The sequence below is a fragment of the Helianthus annuus genome, chromosome 12, assembly GCF_002127325.2.
Source record: "Helianthus annuus cultivar XRQ/B chromosome 12, HanXRQr2.0-SUNRISE, whole genome shotgun sequence".
Taxonomy (NCBI): domain Eukaryota; kingdom Viridiplantae; phylum Streptophyta; class Magnoliopsida; order Asterales; family Asteraceae; genus Helianthus; species Helianthus annuus.
In genome coordinates this window covers 46,398,389-46,418,564 of record NC_035444.2, presented here as the reverse complement: position 1 = coordinate 46,418,564, position 20,176 = coordinate 46,398,389, and the positions used below count along the sequence as shown (strand labels likewise).

General features: G+C 36.2%; 3 long non-coding RNA genes across 3 annotated transcripts; all 3 read left to right on the top strand.

Annotated features, from left to right (window-relative positions):
• The first annotated feature begins 1,170 nt into the window (after positions 1-1,170).
• Positions 1,171-3,911, top strand: LOC110894790. The gene is made up of 7 exons (XR_002566684.2): positions 1,171-1,412; positions 1,494-1,724; positions 2,068-2,201; positions 2,647-2,787; positions 2,897-2,954; positions 3,268-3,376; positions 3,863-3,911. It is a non-coding gene; the product is annotated as an uncharacterized LOC110894790 (long non-coding RNA).
• A 276-nt stretch (positions 3,912-4,187) lies between these two features.
• On the top strand, positions 4,188-15,590 carry LOC110894791. The gene is made up of 3 exons (XR_002566686.2): positions 4,188-4,402; positions 4,478-4,579; positions 15,488-15,590. It is a non-coding gene; the product is annotated as an uncharacterized LOC110894791 (long non-coding RNA).
• Positions 7,823-8,248, top strand: LOC118484654. Its single transcript, XR_004873757.1, has 3 exons — positions 7,823-7,951; positions 8,038-8,107; positions 8,212-8,248. It is a non-coding gene; the product is annotated as an uncharacterized LOC118484654 (long non-coding RNA).
• Positions 15,591-20,176: the final 4,586 nt, after the last annotated feature.

Here is a 20,176-nt window from a genome sequence, read left to right as displayed (position 1 = left end):
ATCAATTTTATAAAAATAAACCTACTTAAACCTCTAATTTTTATAAAACTAAAATGCTTGTGACCTTATAGAAAAATGTCAAATAAACAAATATTATCATATGTACCAAGTTTTTAATTCATCTTCTACTCTTTTAAATTCGCTCCTAACGAAAAACAAAAGCCAGTGCCCCCATCAAACAACGTACCGTTACCAAACCTTAAAATTACCCACCAAATAGTAAGTATAATGCCATCTAATATGTTGTGATAAACACTCTTCACGACGAGCTATTTTCTTGTTAAACTCTCAAAAATAGAATTGAAATATTCATGTTACTTAGAGAAAGAAAACAAAGTTCTATTGAACAAAAGACAACATATAATAACCTTGATACAAAAAATTAATTTATAAAATTCAAAACATCTTTCGCCTTAATAGAAAAAAAATTAACTTAGTGGATGGATGAAAATTTATAAAAAAAATATGTGACAAAACTATTATTTTTTCGTATAAAAATTGCATGTATATTCTTTTTTATTATATATGTGACAAAATTAACTAAATAAAAGAAATTAAAAAGAGTTTGAGCATATTTGCCATTTTCATCCTTGTGGTTTATATTTGCCATTTTCATCCAAATATCCTTTAACTTAACAGAAAAAATAAACTAAGTTAGTGGTTTGGATGAAAATGGCAAAAAGTTACAAACGTGGGGGGCGAAATAGTACAAAAGTTTCATTTTGGACGAAAATGGCAAATGTGCCCAAACCTCAGGGGTGATTTTGGGAATTAACTCAAGAAAAAATCTAGATATACAAAATCAATGGTCAGGATAAGTTCATTTGGTTCACATATAAATTATTATTCACTCATGAACCCTACCCTATCTATACTACTTTAATAAGAATATATGAAGGACAAGATGGTAATTCAACAAGGTGTTGAAAAAACACTTAATGCACAATGTACAAGTCTAAAGGCACAAGAAAACACAAACAATTTACCCTTTACCCGGATCATCATCAACCATCCATCTTTTTCACTTTTTCACACGGATCACGATCTGGACCGTCCATTTGACCTCACACGGATCAACAATTCTTTCTCTCTCATTCCTCACACATCTCACAAAAACATCAGATCTTCTCTCTCTCCTCTCTCTCTCTCTCTCTCTCTCTCTCTCGGGCGACTCAAGAACATCATCCACCTTTGTCTCTCACATCTCACACTTGATTCCAAATGTTGAGCAAGTAAAGGGTGTAGCAACATCCGTCCCCATCAGTACCATCTACCATCGGATTTGTGACTGCAGGGTTTGATAAGTGGAGATTCGGTGGTGGAAGCTTTGAAGATCGACAGTGACAAAGGCGGTTAGGGTTCCGGCCGCGAAACCGACTTTCTGGGGTTTAATCATTGATGTTCATCATTCGGTAACAACATTGGTTCATGCATATTTTATAAAATTTTATTAAACTTTCAAACCCTAATTTTGTTCTATTTACTCTGCCCAGATTTGCTCTTTGCTTTGGAGTTATTTTAGCATTCACCAATTTTTCTACTTTGGCGTGTGTTATTGTAGATTTTCTAGCATGCATGGCAGGTAATTTGTATTGTTTTGCAAAAGATATGTAATTTGTTTAGAATTTTTCAGATAAGAGTTTAGAATTGGAAACCGTTAAGATGGATGGGTATCGAGATCGCCCTAGAGGGCTCTAGTGGATTACTAGCCTGCTTTCAACAGGGTATTATTTCTCTCTATGAATATACATTTTTTTGGTTGCCATTTTTGTGGTTGAATCTCACGAATTGGGAGGTTCTGAACTGGCCTTAAAGTCAATTTAGTAAGAAGTTGATTATTTTTCTATGCTATTGATTTGGTATGGTAAGGTAAGGATGAATTAGAAACTTAGGTCAAGATATATGCTTTAGTTTTTCTTACGACTGGTTGGAGCATCTTTGGAGATTCTTGTTTTGTTACAGTGAGAGAATCTTCGTTTAGTAAGACAATTATAGATGTCTCGATATTTAAGAGTGTTATATGGATTGTGTGTTCATGTTTCAGATTTCTTTTTTACTGTTTTGCAGGGTTCTTATGACCGTGGGGGATATTGTCAGATATCTTGCCCCTGGTATACATCTTTCATGCTTGGTCCATATGTATGTTTAGTCACCAACAGAAGTAAGTAAAAGGGAAGGAACTAATTTCATATCAAGAAAAGGTTAGATTTGTTATCTCTAAAGGTGCGGTGGACCTTTATATGTTATTTACACTTTGATTGATTCATACCCTCAACCTATTTGTTGACACTGATTATTGGTTTAAGGAAACGCGCCTACGCGCAAGCAAAGCCTTGCACTTTTGTTAACATAATGCGACGCAAAAGAAAACGTGTTTTAAAAAAATCCCACTAAGGCACACGCCTTTTGTACAGGGAGGTTTTTTTTTTTTTTTTTTTTTTGTATCAAAGTGTTATATATTTAGCTAAAAGGTTGTACATGTAAGTAATCTATACATTAAATCAATGTATAAACCATATATGGCTATATTTTGGGTAGGGATGCTAAAAACCTACGGGACATAAAATATATAAGTGCAATCACTGGTTACCTATGATATCCAATATTAATCTCAATTATGTATTTTTTTTCTTACTTGGTCATCAGTTTGTCAATCAGACAAGAGGATTTGGATCACCATGTTCAAGCTTCTTGTCACAACATTCCTTGCACACACCATATCATTATCATATGAGGTCTGCAAGTGGTAATTTTCATCACCGCAGCCTCATTGTTCAAGCTAAACCGGTAAGTTTGCTGTTGAGTTATTTCATCTATATTCCAATAATAATAATTTGCTTTTCTATATTGTTGTAACACGTCGAGAGTTTTAATATTCTTTTTACTTTGTGCCCAGGGTTTCTATTCCATCCTAGAGGTGTCAAAGACTGCCAGCAAATCAGAAATTAAGAGTGGTTAGTCAAATTTACAAAAGGTTTAACTCGTGTTAATATATCTTCATCATTTGTTGTCATTTCATGATATATTTTGTATTGCTTTTCGAAGTTATTAAAACGTGATCCGAAACTAACCAAAATTCATTAACACATGTTCGAACACATCAAAAAACACATCGAAATAAACTGAAACTGTCCGAAATTCTCAAATGACACACCGAAACAATTCGAAAGTCTATCGAATCAGTCCGAACCAGGATCTACATAATGAAAATGTTAAACGATCAAAATAGAAGATGTCTGAATATTTGATATTTTATGTAATTTTTAGATAAAGGAGGATGTTGAGACTAAGGTGAATTCGTTAATACGAGAGGCCAACAATGCGATTTATCTGGAAACAGAAGATGTGGTGGGTTTTGTGAACTGGCTGCTTTCTTGTAAGTTTATCATATGAGCTAAAGCAAGAAATTTTGACCCGTTGATGAATAAATGGATCCATTCTGGTTATGTTTTTCCGCAGCCGCTTAACGGTGCGTTTACGGCTGCAAACACAGCAGCAAACGGCTGCGTTTTTACACCCGTTGTTTCGGATAGATTTTTGAACTCAGCCAGAGAACCTTTTTTATTATATTTTTACTGTTCGAACACATAAAACTCAGATCCGAACACTTGTAATTCAGATCAACACAATGTGTTAACTTATAGTTTCACTTAATTTCATTCTATTTTGTTTCCTCATTCCATAAAACACACACTGGGGCCTTGCAAGATACACGGACCTTTTTTTACTTTGAGTTCAAATTTCTTTTATTCTACCCATCCTTAAATACTTTGTCATGCTCCATCGCTATTATTATATCAATAATTATTTGAAGTAGTAAATTGGATAATTAATAACGTTCATGATATTCATTGTGAAACAGGGGTTAGAGGAATCAAGGAACCAATGTCCAAAAAATATAAGTTTTCACCTTTACCCTAAAAAGGTACACTCATTTTGGTGATATCACAACTTTTGACATTTTAAGTCAAAACATTACAACAGATAAGAGAGGGTCACATTTAAAAAAATAATAATCCAAATTTTTATCAATTTTTTTTTACATTTTAAGTGATGTATGTTTAGGAAGATTATAAGTTTGGATAATAATCTAATTTTTTATTAAAATTATTGTTTTACATGTATGTCAGAATGTACTGTTTGACTTTTGTTCTTTTTGTTTTTACATCTACAATGTACATCTGAAAGACAGCTTGCTTACATCTACAAGCAACATTTTACTGTTGTCTGAAAGACACCTTGCTTGATGCAGTCTCTATAAGTACTTCACATGTATCAACACTCCACAAACACTGTGCTGAAAGACAGCATGCTTGCTTCAGTCTCTATAAATACTTCACATGTATCAACACTCTACAAACACTCAACTACACTCAACTGAGACGAATTAAACTTTCAAATTGTAAGTTTATCTCAGTTGAACTAAATCCTACTTTCAAAACATCAACCTAACAACTTCTATTTTCTTCGATTTCAGAATATATCGACTCTTTGCATCTGGATCTTGCGTTGTTTCTCGGCTCTCACATCAAGGTTTTAAATTTTTTGTCGGCTTTTCACATCTCCCTCTTGCATTGTTGTAAGTTCTTTCAAGTTTCATGGTTTTTTTGTAACTTTTAACTGTGGCTTTTAACTTTAGAAGGTTGTAAATGTTGAAATAACTGAGGTTTTTGGATCTGTATTGTTTAACTGCTTCTTTGTTTTTTTTTTTATTAAAAAGTCTAGCTAATAGTTATGTAGGAAGTTCATGCTTATACATTGACACGACATGCAGATGTTTTTTTTTAACTGCCAAATGTTTTTTTTATTAACTGCCTCTTTGTTTGTAGCATTAATTTATTTGTATTAATCTGTTCTGCAAGAATTTTATATGAGTTCGCATACAAACAATATAGACGAATTTAGTCATATGTTAAAATACGAAATTGAATATTCACGGGGGCTCAACCTAACCCGCTCATAAACTTAAACCCGAGCAACCTGGACCAGCTCTTTACCAACTCCTACTACTCGCAAGTGTTGACCAATAAAGTTGTTTTAGGCGTCAACCAACAGCTTCGCTATGGGGGGTGACACGTATGTTAAGCGATGAATATGCTTCGCCGATTCCAGATTTTAAGCTGCAGTTTGCTTTTTCAATGGCTAGGATGGGTGGGCTTAAGGTTATAACTGGAACTGATGGTCAGATCCGGATGAAAGTCGTCTAATTCTCTGCTGAAAATCTAAAATCTAATTCTGGGATGGGTGGGCTTAAGGTTATTTGGATTGTGTTTCATTAATGAAAATCAACACCTATTTCTCTGCTGCTGATATATAAGAATTGTAATGAGTTCTTTAATTCTATGTTTACAAGTTGTATATTGCTTCAGTTATAAGTTTTCAAACCGGATGAAAGTCGTCTGAAATGTATTAAAATGCATAAAATCCTCCTAAATCCCATATTAAAAAAAAGTTAAATTAGTTTTGTGATAATATTGTTCTTGCAGTTATATTAGTTATTTATAAATTCAACAAAATTTTTTTAAAAAAAAGTTGAGTTTCGACTCAGGCTAATAAACCAAACAATCGTTAAACCCCATAGAAAGTTACATCAAGAGCTACATCGATAGAGAGATTTACAATTCAAATAAAGTCAAACCTATCGCTATTGTTTTTGGTCAACTACTCAATTTACAGTCACAATAATGCATCTTACTTTTTCATCCTTTTATCATCACACGTAAAAAAAGTTGTTTTTTCTTCTCCATTTTATGTTACATGCTTCCGATTTTTCACCATCCTTTTAATAGTTCTTTCTTATATGTGGTGGTGTGCCATATCAACTTCAACTTCGGTTTAAACTGTTAGCTATTTTTGAACCAAACCGACATGAAAACTCATCATTTTAGATTACAAAAGTAATAATGCAGTGTGGCTTAGTTTAAACTCTTAGCTTCTTAAGAAAAACAAGTTAGGCGGATTGATTTGATTAGTTTTGAGCTTACGGTTGTGCTTTTGTTGGCTTGGCGCAGTTCAGTTTGTTTACATCCTTTTAAAAATCTTTAAATCCCCATGACCGGTTTTGAAGTATCTTAACCAAAAATTTAGATTTTAGTTACGACCCAACTGAACTGAACCTTCTCATGCACACCATTAGAATTATTAACAAGTGTTGTGTTTTCCGTTGCATCGCGAATTTGGTTTTGGTTATGGCTCAAAATCGAACCTCCCCGTACATTGCCCTAAACTCACCAACCTAATTGATTAAAAACACAAAGATACGTTTTTTTATATTTTATACGTGACTAAAAAGATCTAAATTGTAAAATATTTTTATATGTTTTTTATTATATTATTTTTTTAGTTTCAATATAACAAGATATAAATAATTATGGGTGCATTCTCAAAGTGTTGAATATATTTTTAACTAATGTAGTTAGTAAAAAAAGAAATATATTATATTGTCTGATTTATATAAAAAACAAGTCAAAGGAATTATAACAACGAACTGTATACACATCATGAGTAAGCTTTTCAGTTTTTTAATTAAATACATAATTACGATGGTATAGCTACACTCTTCGAATCACATGTAGGCTTTTCTGTTTTTCAAAATAGGTTTTATAAAAAAATAGATTATTTTTAAGATTCTTAAAAAAATAAGGATACTCTAAATTCAAGTCTAAAAAGTAGTTTCTAACCATATAAGTCTAAAAAGTAAGTAGTCAAATAAATTGGATACTCTAAATTCAAGTATTATCTATTTGTCTTTTTTTATTTTTCAGTTTGCAAATCACTCCAAACACATATCAATTGAGAGGTATGGGTGGTGCTTATCCAATTCCCGTTGAACCACTAGGATCAACAAACCATGGACGATCATCCCATCGCCATTTAAACCTTCCTGATTCAAACCCTCTAACTTCAAACCCACCTCCGGTGTCAACTCCACCTCCGGTTTCAACCCCACCTTTGGTTTCAAACCCACCTCCAGTGGCAAACCCTGAACATGATGATCCATTTGGTTGGACGGATGAAGAGTTGAATTGGGCGTATGACTATACCTTCGCTCAACTAGAATTTGGTGGACTACAAATTGAGGGGTGCCATCATCCGGTGCCAAACACTCCTATACTGCCTATGCATCCTCCACCTTCAAACCCCCCTTATGTGGAAAACTACAGTCAAACACAAGAACTACCGACCTGGGCTGAAGGGTACGAAACTGACCCTGGGGCGGTTTACGAACCACCATTGGATGAAGAAATGGTTTGGGAACCTTAGAACAACTTTTATGATGATTGTAGTTTTTTTTTCTCGAATTAATTTGAATCTTAATTATGTAACTTTTAATTATGTATTAGTTTATATTTAAATTTGTTGTTGTTTAATTTTAATCATGTTTTAGTTTAAATTTAATTTCTGGAGTTTTTATTTTTTCAGTTAACTAACATTGAACACTTAATAGGATATGTCCGTTGAAGAATTTTCATCATTGAGAAATGATAGAGCATGGTATAATATAATCTTTGTTAAGGTGGAGTTTATTTGGCATGACGTCGATGGAAAGAGATTAGTGGTTATATTTCTTGACCAACACGTAAGAACATTATTTTAATTTACTTTGTGTTATACGAGTAAGCGTTTTTCCACCACTAAATTTCTTTTCATTTTACAGACAAAAAATTGTTGCGTTCGTCCCACAACATTTGATACACAAATATAATGACGCGTCATTGATGGGTGGTTTTTTTTTCCTTGGATCATTTCCAAATTGAGAATCTCAACTATCATGAGTACCCAAAGTACCAGAATTACATGTTAGTTTGGTCCGAGAAAAAAATTGTCATCAACGAATATACAAAGCTTTCTTCACTTATGCTTACGATTCCAAGGGGTGCTTCTTTATATCCATTGGTCCCTTCCATTATAGAATTGAAGCATGACAGGAGACCTCAAATGGATATTGTTGGTACATATTAATTCTCTATCTATAATTTTTATTAAATATATAAAACTTTATATATGGTCTATACGATTTGACTGATTTGGTTTTAGATGTGGTTGGGAGAATAATAGAAGGCAAACGTGATCGATGTTGTTTTGAACTTTCTCTTCAAGATAAGACGTACGTTATTATTTATTATTAACATATTACAAACATAATATTTACGTTATATGTAAGAAAATATTATTATTAGAAGAACTTTAACCCAAAATCGTAATATACAGTGGTCACACAATACAATTGTTTTTGTCTGCCTTGAAGCCTTCCGATGTTATACGTTCCATTCGAGCCGTGCAACAAAGGTCTATCATATATGTATCACGTCTCAAGTTGGTTCATCTACGAGATAGTATGTTATGCTTTACACATGAACATTCTAATAATTAGTTAGATTTAATGGCTCATGTAGTTTAATAAAAGTTATATTTTATTTTTTATTTTAGTTAATATTTTGAAGTCTACAGAGTTGAGTACGATTACGTACGAACCAGATATGGTCGAGGCACGGGATATGTAAATTATGGATCGTTATCCAAGTTTGTGTTTAAGTTAGAAACATTTGGTGTTGTTATTTGTTTAGTTGTTGAATATTAAAGTCTCTCTTGGTGTTTCGTGTTTTGCTTTTTGTTTCCCTCATATTGATGTAATTGTAGAAGTATTCTTTACTTTGTTATTACAAGTATGTTATATTACTTGATTTACATGTAATGGTTACACCTATTTTTCATCGAAGTATAATCTTCTTAGATTGGACAACTAAATAATCATTATCTGTCTTAAACGAAGGTATAACCATGGCTGACCTTCCTATTCATACAATCGTGTTTGAGATATTAACGAGGCTGCCAGCAAAGGATGTAGGTCGTTCTAAGAGTGTATGTAAGCAATGGTATGCATTATTGTCAACACAAGATTTCGTAAGGATACATTGTTCTCGCTCATTAGTTTCATCTAACCAGAGAGTTCTACTAATTGACGACCTAACGTGCTCTGTTCGTCCGATCATCTCTAAATCCAATGACTATGGGCCAAGCTCCATAGTTACATTTCCATTCCATCACCAAAATAATGATGTCTCAATACTTTCACATTTGAATGGATTGTTGTGTGTTTGCTTGAATCATACATACGAGCTGCTTCTTTGGAATCCAACAACTACTGCTTTCAAGCGTTTGTCAACTCCTGATTCTCATGGATTCTATATAAATAACCTTGATGCCGTTGGTTTGTACGTTGACGCTGACGATGATTACAAGGTCTTGCATATAAAGCGTAGGAGTGGTGTACTTGGTGTCTATGTTTATTCTAGGGAAGTAGACTCTTGGAGAAATATTCCTTTCATAACAAGACAAGAGTACCTAAGCCCTCATTTCAATTGGTCAGCTGGCACATTTTGTGGTGGTACTCTATATTTCACTGTTTGCGAATGTTGGCTTGGAGGTACGAAAAGGGTGATTTGTTTTGATGTTAATTCGGAGCAGTTCAAGGAGATAAGCTTTCTACCCGTTCCTTCTATAGGAATGGTTCAAGGTGTTTTAGTTAATGTAAAAAATGAGCTTCACATGTTTGCTAGCACTGGCATGTTTGAGATGACAATTGACCTATGGACACTACAAGGGGATTACTGGATTAAGGTCTTATCATGTCCTCCGATCCCCCCGATATCATTGTCATTGTGGTGCGATATAACACATTATGTGACAAATGGTAATTGGTTTGTGATGACTAAATTAGGGAAGTTGTTTACAATTGAAATGGATATGAAGCCCTTCGAATTTTTTTATCCCGTTTCTTGGTTTCGAGGTTTTAAGGGTGCGGTGTTTGTGCAGACCATTGTTTCACCAAGTATTTAGATTGGCTTTCACTTAATGTTATCATTATGTATGTCAATGTTTTAAGGATTTGTGTTTTTTTTTTCTCTAAGTCATGATATTCGGTTTAAGTCATGTATTTTAATGTTATCATTATGTATTTCAATGTTATCATTCGGTTTGTTTTTCTCTAAGTTATGTGTTGGAATGTTGTTATGACTTGAGAATTTCATCATCCATGATAACTCTCTTTTATTTAATTTGCAAGGTATTTGTCATTTTATCAATTTACAATGACTAATGGACTCTCAAACCCTCGAAATCATGCTTCTAGCTCGAGTGCATCTACTAAAGTTGAAAAACGAAAAGAGTATCAAAAAAGATACTATGCTGCACGCAAAGAAAATAACAAAGTATCTAAATTTGGGAGTGGTGATGCCCCCCAAAGTGCTTCATCAATATCTTTAATGAATAATAGGTCAACAGAAAGGACACCGTTAAGAAGTTTACAAACTAATATTACTCAATTTCCACAAACAACAAATGAGAACGCCTCAAGTGTTTCTACTACAAAATGCAAGGAGTACAATAAAGGATGTTCTAATACACCAAACGATAATGGAATGCGTATTTCAAATGGCAGTCAAGTCAACCAAACCCCGATAGATGATGTTACGCCGACAACCACATTCCCATCTGTAATTGACGTAGTCAGGCATAGAACATCACGAGATTTCTATTTATTTAACAATGATTTCTTTTTCGAACTTGACATCTTTTACAACCTTCATTACTTAATACACCAATTTTTTTAGGTATTCAAATTCATCCGCGTACTTTATTACCCCAATTTGCTGAAGTAGTTGATCAACCTTCCCTCCAACATGGGAGCGTAGAAGATGATCCTTATAATTTTGTTTACAATGGTGTACCTGGAGAGCATCGTGTTTTAAAGGAACGAGGCGCATGTCCTAATTGTGGAGCAAAACGATTTCAATTTGAATTTGATACCTTTTGTTGTATGAGTGGGAAAACCATGTTAGCAAACTTAGAAATTCCAGAGGAATTGTACCGACTTTTCACGTCTCAAGATGAAATTGGATATATGTTTAGGCAAAACATCCGTGCTTATAACACCAATTTTTCTTTTGCCTCAATGGGTGTGACATTGGATGATACATTGAACAATATGAGAGACGGCGTATATACTTTTCGTGCACATAAAGGAATATATCACAGAATCGACCAATTAGTTCCGAGGGATGGGACACCTAGGTACTTGCAGTTGTATTTTTACCATCCTGATACTGAGTTAGATCACAGACTCCGATGGCCAAATCTTGATCGGTGTATTACTCAGATTTTAACACGCGTTCTTTCTACATACCCATATGTCGATACATTTAGAAGACTTGCGGAACTAGGACCTCTGGACAACTATAGAGTCACTTTGAATACTTCGGTTGAACTTGACCAAAGGGTGTACAACCGACCAACGACATCGGAGGTATATATAATATTATATTAATTGCAATTATTTAATAGTATTTCTTATTTTACTTACTTATAGTTCACAATTATATAGGTTGCTGGTATTTGGGTAGGTCTGAATATAGACAAACTATTCAGCCGTACTTCAGTTGTTACGATCCATTGTCGTATCCTCTATTTTTTCCTAATGGTGAGTCGGGTTGGCATGCTAACATACCACGTCAAGGAGTATCAATCAATGAGGTTCGCAACAATGACAACATCGAAGGAGAAATGGAAGGTACCAACAATTTGTTATCCTTTTTAAGTGAAGATCATAGAAATAGCGTAATGCGTTTTATTTTTATTAACTGTTTGTTTTTAATACATCTTCATCGTTCAGAGTACTACTGTTACAAGTTCCAGATTCGATCTACTGATAATGTGCTTTTGTTCGGTGGTAGGCTGCTACAGCAGTTTGTGGTTGATGTTTACATCAAAATTGAGACGTCACGCTTAGAATTTTGTGAGAGAAACCAGGATAAGATTCGGGCCGAATTTTACCAAGGTATTGTGGATTGCGTCAATACTGGCGAGGTTCATGCAAACAGAGTTGGGAAAAGAATTGTGTTGCCTGCATCTTTCATCGGGGGGCCTCGCGACATGCGACGTCGGTTTCTAGATGCGATGACGTTAGTTCAAGACGACGGCAAGCCTGATGTATTCCTTACAATGACATGTAATCCTAAGTGGCCTGAGATATGTGATAACTTACATGTTGGTCAAACTGCTACAGATCGTCCAGACCTTGTTTCAAGAGTGTTCCGGGCTAAATTAGAAGATCTTAAGGATCAACTCTTCAAGAAACATGTCCTCGGGGAAGTTAAGGCATACGTCTATGTCATTGAATTTCAAAAGCGGGGTTTGCCGCATGCACATTTTCTCCTAATCATCTACCCGCAACACAAGATCAATAACGCGGACCATTATGATAAGGTTGTGTGTGCTGAAATTCCTAACAAACTAACACATCCCAGATTGCATGAGATGGTTGTCAAGCACATGATTCACGGTTCTTGCGGCAATTTACGATCAAACAGTCCTTGTATGCAGGGTGATCCTAAAATTTGTCGTTTTCGCTATCCTAGACAATTTAACGAACAGACGACACAAGGAGAAGATTCGTATCCGTTGTATCGAATGAGAGACACCGGGATAGAAGTGGACCTACGAGGACAAACACTCGATAATAGATGGGTGGTCCCACATAACCCAAGGCTTTTCATGATGTTTAACTGCCACATGAATGTTGAAGTTTACTCAAGTATAAAATCTGTGAAATATCTTTTCAAATATGTTTATAAAGGACATGACAAACAGGTTATTCAAGTTGATCAAAGTGAGCCAGGGGTTGTTATTAATGAGATGAAAAGATTTCAAGATGCACGCTACATATCGCCCCCAGAGGCTATGTGGCGCATTTTTTCCTTCTCTCTTTCTCAAATCTTTCCTGCTGTTCTAGCCTTACAACTTCATCTCCCAAATAATCAGATGGTTAGATTTAGAGATGATGACTTGATGCCTAATATTGTTGATAGGGAAAGGGATAAGAGAACCATGCTAACAGCATTTTTTGATCAGAATAGAAATGATGAAACAGCAAGGGTACATTTGTATAAAGATTTTCCAAAACACTTTACTTGGAATGGAAGCACACGCCGTTGGAGTCGTCGTTTCGGTAAAAAACAAAGAGGTCATATCGTTTCCGCTAATCCAGCCGAAGGAGAAAGGTACTACTTACGCCTACTTTTGTCAAATGTCAGAGGGCCTACTTCTTTTGAACATCTTTGCACAGTTAATGGTCAACGGTGTGCAACATTTCGGAAAGCAGCTTTTGAGTTAGGCTTAGGGTATGTTTGGCAAAAGTAGCTGGTGGCTGGAAGCTGGAAGCTGGTAGCTGGTAGCTGGTAGCTGTAGCTTTTTAGATATATTTGGTGTTTGGTAGAGTAGCTGGAGCTTTTAATAAAAATGTATAAAATGACCAAAATGGACATAACAAAAAATTTAGAAAGTTGGTGCATTAAATAGTTCCTTACTTTTAGAGGTTAAAATAGTCATTTTTTCCCTAAAAGCTTGTAGCTCTTTCTAAAATGCTACTAATAGTAGCGTTCAACTAAAAGCTTCAAGCTCCTAACCTAAAAGCTTAAAGCTCCTTCAACCAAACAAGACTTTTTATTGGGTAGGAGCTTTTTCTTAAAAGCTTAAAGCTAGAAGCTCTTAAAAGCTTCTAAAAGCTCCATGCCAAACATACCCTTAATAGAAGACGATGAATATCTATCACAATGTCTCGAAGAAGCCTCTACATTTCAGTTTCCCAATGCTCTTAGAAGGTTATTTGCGACCATAATGATTTTTTGCCAACCTGGAGATATTCGAAAGTTATGGAATGACCACTTTGATTCACTATCTGAAGGTCATCGGTTACACTGTCAAAGTATAGAACGAGTTCAAAATATGGTTCTTACCGAAATAAGTGTCTTGGTACAATCCATGGGTAAAAATTTCAATGAATTCGACCTTCCTAAGATAACAGACGATGTTAACTTACAAGATGCAGGTTATCGTGAGTTACAAGAAGAGTATGGGATTGTTTTGGAACCTGAACACTTGAGTGCCAAACATTCACTTAATCCGGACCAAAAAAACGTGTTTGATGAGATCATGATGCATGTTGATAATGATCTTCCAGGCGTGTTCTTTATTGATGGTCCAGGTGGAACTGGAAAAACATTTTTGTACATTGCCTTGCTTGCTGAAATTCGGTCACGTGGTCTTATTGCTCTCGCAACAGCTTCATCAGGTGCAGCGGCTAATAATATGCCAGGAGGTAGAACGGCTCACTCGAGATTCAAGATTCCTCTTAATCTTGAAAATAATTCAATGTGCAATATTAAACAACAGAGTGGGGCCGCTAAACTGATTCGCTCTGCCAAAATAATCATATGGGATGAAGCGTCGATGGCTAAACGACAAGCGATAGAGGCAGTCGATCGTACATTCCAAGACATTATAGGTGTTAGTCTCCCATTTGGTGGAAAGATAATGGTTATGGGAGGTGACTTTAGACAGGTGTTGCCGGTTATTAAACGTGGCACTCGAGCACAGATTGTAGACTCCAGCGTACGAATGTCACCTCTTTGGTCTTTGACGAAGAAGATGTGGTTAACCATAAATATGAAAGCGCTAAAAGATCCATGGTTTTCTAAATTTCTTTTAAGAGTCGGCGATGGAACTGAAGAACCAATCGAAGGAAACTATATCCGCATAGCCGATGACATGACAATTCAGTGCAACAACAGAGAAAACGCTATAAAAGAATTGATCCATGCCATCTTTCCATCAATTGAAGATAATGTATATTCTTCAGATTATATAATCTCTAGAGCAATATTGTCCACTAAAAATGATAGTGTTGACGAGATTAATAATCAAATGATTGAAATTTTTCAAGGGGAGGAAAAAGTATATTACAGTTTTGATGAAGCTGAAGACGATCAGCGCAACTTCTATCCGGTCGAGTTCTTAAATACGCTAAATGTTAGTGGTTTGCCGCCTCATAAGCTTCGTTTAAAAATTGGATGCCCAATAATATTGTTACGTAATATCGATCCATCACATGGCCTGTGTAATGGCATGCGGTTGATATGTAAGGGTTTCATGTGTAATGTTATTGATGCGGAAATTGCAGTCGGTCAACTTGCCGGAAAAAGAGTTTTTTTGCCAAGAATCCGTCTAACCCTTTCTGAAGATGACATGTTCCCATTCAAGCTGAAAAGAAAACAATTTCCAATTCGACTTAGCTTTTCCATGACGATTAATAAAGCTCAAGGTCAAACAATTCCGAACGTTGGTATTTATCTACCTGATTCTGTATTTTCACATGGACAACTTTATGTCGCGTTATCAAGAGGGATTTCAAGACAAAGTACGAAGGTGTTGGTACATCTCAACAAAGAATTCAAACAACGCGGAGTTTACACATCAAATGCTGTCTACCAGGAAGTGTTGCGTGATTAATTAATCGCATCCGTATCAAAACAAAACGAAGGTAAGTTAGTAGATTTTGTGCCTTATTTGCTTCCAGAAATTACTTTTTAATTACTATTTTAAAGCACATGTAAGCGTGTAACATTTTTTTATGTGTCGGAATCTGGTACAGGAGAGGAGAAGATACAAGAAAGTCATAAGCGAACGGATGTATTGGTAAAACAGGAAGAGACACAAGAGACTCCCCGCATTTTGTTTTTATTGTTTTGTCCTGACTGTTTTGAACTCTTCTTGTTTTTAATTACATCTACTTCCTTGTTTTGTACTATTCTTGTAGAAGATCACGAATAAGAAAACTAACTTAAGTACTATACGATATATCACGAGATGACAGATAAACTAACGGTAAACGAGTATCCTATTGTAAATCGCCACTCCCGCCGCATCGCGCGGGTAAGTGACTAGTATATATATATATATATAGTGTGAGGTTCATTGGGGAACACTAAAAAAGTGGTGAATAGTGGGGAACCGACTCAAACGAACTCCGATTGGACTCATTCCAGCGGCGTTGGAACCAGCTCGTCGAACCCTAACTAGGATCTTATAACCCTAAACCCTAAATCATACCCCTAAACCCTAAATATATTTGAGTTTGCTTTTAGGGTTTAGCTTTAGGGTTTAGCCTTAGGTTTAGCTTTATGGTTTAGCTTTATGGTTTAGGGTTTAGCTTTAGGGTTTAGGGTTTAGATTTAGGGTTTAGCTTTAGGTTTAGCCTTTAGGGTTTAGGTTCTAGGGTTTATAGTTTAGATTTTACGGTTTACCTTAGGTTTTAGCCTTATTTTTTATCTTTAGGGTTTAGAGTTTAGGAGATAGGATTTAGGGGTTAGGGTTAAGAGATCTTAGTTAGGGTTCGACAAGCCAGTTCCAATGCCGCTGGAATGAGTACAATCGGAGTTCGTTTGAGTCGGTTCCTCGCTGTTCCCCACTTTTTTAGTGTTCCCTAATCAACCTTCCTCTATATATATATAATGGATAAAGTAGAAAATAAAATTCAACCTAAATGTAATGTTAAACAAATAAAAAAAAAACTAAAAATAGAACCTAAATAAAAATAATGTATTATCAAGATATATAACATATCATGTATTTATTATACAAGTAACATGTATTATTTTAATGATCTGATAAATCATACATTATTTTGTTTATCAGAATATCGAACATATCTATATGAAAAAAAAATGTTCAATGTATGTGTAAAAGAAAGATTAAAATGTTAATTAATTAATAATCTAAATAAATAAAAATCATTTAAAATGTAATTTTTAAACGCCTGCTGCTTCAAGAGTTCAATATTACATATATTTAATGTAGATATTGGGCTGTTGAAATCCACTTCAAGACAACAAATATTAGGTTCTCATCTTCCTAGTTCAGCCATGGCGTGATATAGACCGCCACTTCATCTTCCTTGTTCAGCTGAGTTATTTATCTCTTCTCCCTTCCTTTTAGTTTTAAAGTTTTTTGAGAGGTATCATGATATAATCTTATGGGTAACATAACGCATAAAAGGTAAAATAACAAACAGTATTCTACTTCACTGGAAAAGTATCCCTCTGATGGGTAGCCTGTAGAGTAGGCAAAACTCGAAGAAATAACAGTAAGAGAACAGAGACTTTGGGGAAATTTTCTTGATTAATTTCCAATGCAAAGTACAAAATTTAAAGATGCATGTTTACGAGAGAACATGGACCACTAAGGCACATCTTCTCCTTATTTTATGGTCACACAATGCCACTACTTAACTCCTAACAGAAAGCAAATAACTGAATGCAAACATATGACAAATTCAAAGACACGTGCAAAAATTAACAAAAGTAGCTGTGTCTCAATCCAATAGCTTTGCGGGCTTCCTGCAATTCCTTTTGGGCCTGGTATTGAGCCCAGCTGATGATGACTGGGCCGCATCAACTGCTCCCCCCTTAGCATTCAGCTCGTCCTCGAGCTGTGAAACATAATCAATAGCAGGTGTGAAGGCTGGAAAACGTGTCAGCAGCTCATCGATGTGCTCCCATGTAGCTTCCTCCATAAGTCTGTTTTGCCAAGTGACCAAGACTTGAATTTTTGATGCATTCCAGCGGTGGTCCAAAATTGATTCTGGTATCCACACGTCGTCTCCGTTACTTTCTATTTGTGGTAATGGAACAACAGGTGGACTGCCAAATGCTTGCTTGAGTAATGAAACATGAAACACCGGATGGATACGTGCGTCTGCTGGTAAATCAAGTTTATACGCTACTGCCCCGATGCGTTCCACCACCCGAAAGGGACCATAAAACCGTCGTGATAACTTCTTTGATTGCCTATTTGCCACTGAGGTTTGTCTGTAATCATGCAGTCTCAAGAAAACCATATCACCAACCTGAAATTCCTTGTCTAATCGTTGGGCCTTTGTCAAACTTAACATCCGTTGATGAGCACGTTTCAGATTTGTTGTAAGTAATTTCCTTAAACGGTCGTGTTCCATCATAGTCGCATCGATGGAAGCCGTGTCCGACGCACCAGCTGTGTAACGATTTGCATCTGGAACAGGTCTGCCATATAATGCTTGAAAGGGCGACATGTTAATTGCGGAATGATGCGAAGTATTGTACCAGAATTCAGCAAGGTACAAATATCTGCTCCAATTGTGAGGTTCATCACTTGCAAATGATCTGAGGTACGTTTGTAAGCAACGATACACCACTTCGGTTTGTCCATCCGATTGTGGGTGATAAGCTGTTGAAAACTTCAGCTTTGTGCCAACCTGTTTAAACATCTCCTGCCAAAACTTGCTTAGAAATATAGAGTCACGGTCTGAGACAATGGATTTAGGAAAACCGTGCAGTTTATAAACATTTTGCAAAAACAGTGTTGCAAGCGAGACCGCTCCATACTTTGGTGGTAGTGCAATAAAGTGAGCAAATTTGGAGAATCGGTCAACAATCACCCATATAGCTCACTTCCCTTGAGACAAAGGTAGGTGGGTGATAAAATCCATGGAAATGTCTTGCCATACCGTGGACGGAATCGGTAGCGGCTGCAAAACACCATACGGTTTATGGTTCGGGTATTTAACTTGTTGACACACCTGGCACTTTCGGATGAAGTCGGAGACTGATGCTTTAAGTTTTGGCCAGGTGAAGACAGCTGAAAGACGCTTCATAGTTGCCTTGATACCCGAATGCCCTCCAATTGTTGAGTTGTGATATTCACAAAGTAGCAGCTCACGAATATTATTACACTCTGGAATGAAAAGTTTGCTTTCATGAAAAAGTAGCCCATCTTTAAATTGGAATTGACTCGAACCTGTATTGTTTTTTAACATTGTAGCAGCAAAGTCAGACCCCGCATCTGACTTGTAATACTCCTTCAAAACATTAAGCCACACCGGAGTGTAAAAAGAGGTGGCAAACATAACAGGATTCTCAATGCGACTAAGGGCATGTGCCACTTTATTTTCTTTACCTGGTTTGTAAAAAATCTCGAAGTCGAAACCGAGTAACTTCGTGGCCCACCGGTATTGTTCCGGTGTTTGAACCACCTGAGATAAAAGATGTTTCAAACTTTGTTGATCCGTAAAAATGTTAAATTTCCGACCCAGCAAGTATTGTCGCCACTTCTTCACGGCTTCGGTGATTGCATAGAGTTCACGAACATACGCCGAAGAAGCTTGCATTCTTGGGCACATCTTTTTGCTAAAAAATGCTATGGGACGATCCCCTTGTGAAAGTACAGCCCCTATAGCGACATTGGATGCATCGGTTGTGACATCAAAGGGTCTAGTAAAGTTTGGAAGAGTCAAGGTAATGAGGGATACCATTGAGGATTTTAATTTGTCGAAGGCAATTGAGGCTTCTGGGGTCCATTTGAAGGCTGGTTTTTTTAGGATGTCAGTAAGTGGGGCTGCAATCCGAGCATAATCACGTACAAAACGGCGGTAATACCCAGTTAAACCCAAAAATCCCCGAAGGTTGGTTAATGACGATGGTGTGGGCCAATTTTGTATTGCTTGTAACTTGTCAGGTTCGGCTTCCACCCCTTTAGAGGAGATAATATGGCCCAAATATGAAATGGAATCCACTGCGAAAATGCACTTGGATGGCTTGGCAAAAAAGTTGATATTGGCCAATGTTTGAAAGACTGAATGTAAATGCTGGTAATGTTGATCACGTGTGGCACTGTAGATCAAAATGTCGTCGAAAAAAACGAGCACGTACCTGCGTAATGCGTTTCGAAAAACGTCATTCATTGTGGCCTGGAAAGTGGATGGTGCATTTGTTAGCCCGAAGGGCATAACTAAAAATTCGTAGTGACCATCGACCGTGCGAAACGCCGTTTTATGGGTGTCCGCTTCTGCAAGACGAATCTGATGATAGCCAGATGTGAAATCAATTGTGGAAAAAATGGTGGCACCATGTAATTCATCTAGTAATTCATCCACGGTAGGTATTGGAAATCGGTCTTTCACTGTGATGGCATTTAAAGCTCGATAGTCTACACAAAATCTCCACGAGCCGTCTTTCTTTCGGACCAATAAAACTGGGGAGGAGTATGGGCTGTTACTCGGTTTGATAACCCCATCTTTCAACATATCCTGAATTAAAGAAGTCATGATTTCCTTTTGGTATCGTGGATAACGATACGGCCGAACATTAACGGGGTTGGACATTGGAAGGGTAGGAATTTGGTGATCTTGAAGTCGATGAGGAGGTAATGAGGTGGGGTTTGAGAAGATGTGTTTAAAAGTATGAAGTAATTCGGAGACATGTGGATCGGAATGGTGGAGAGTTGTGGTTGTGGGTGGCGTTGGAGTGTG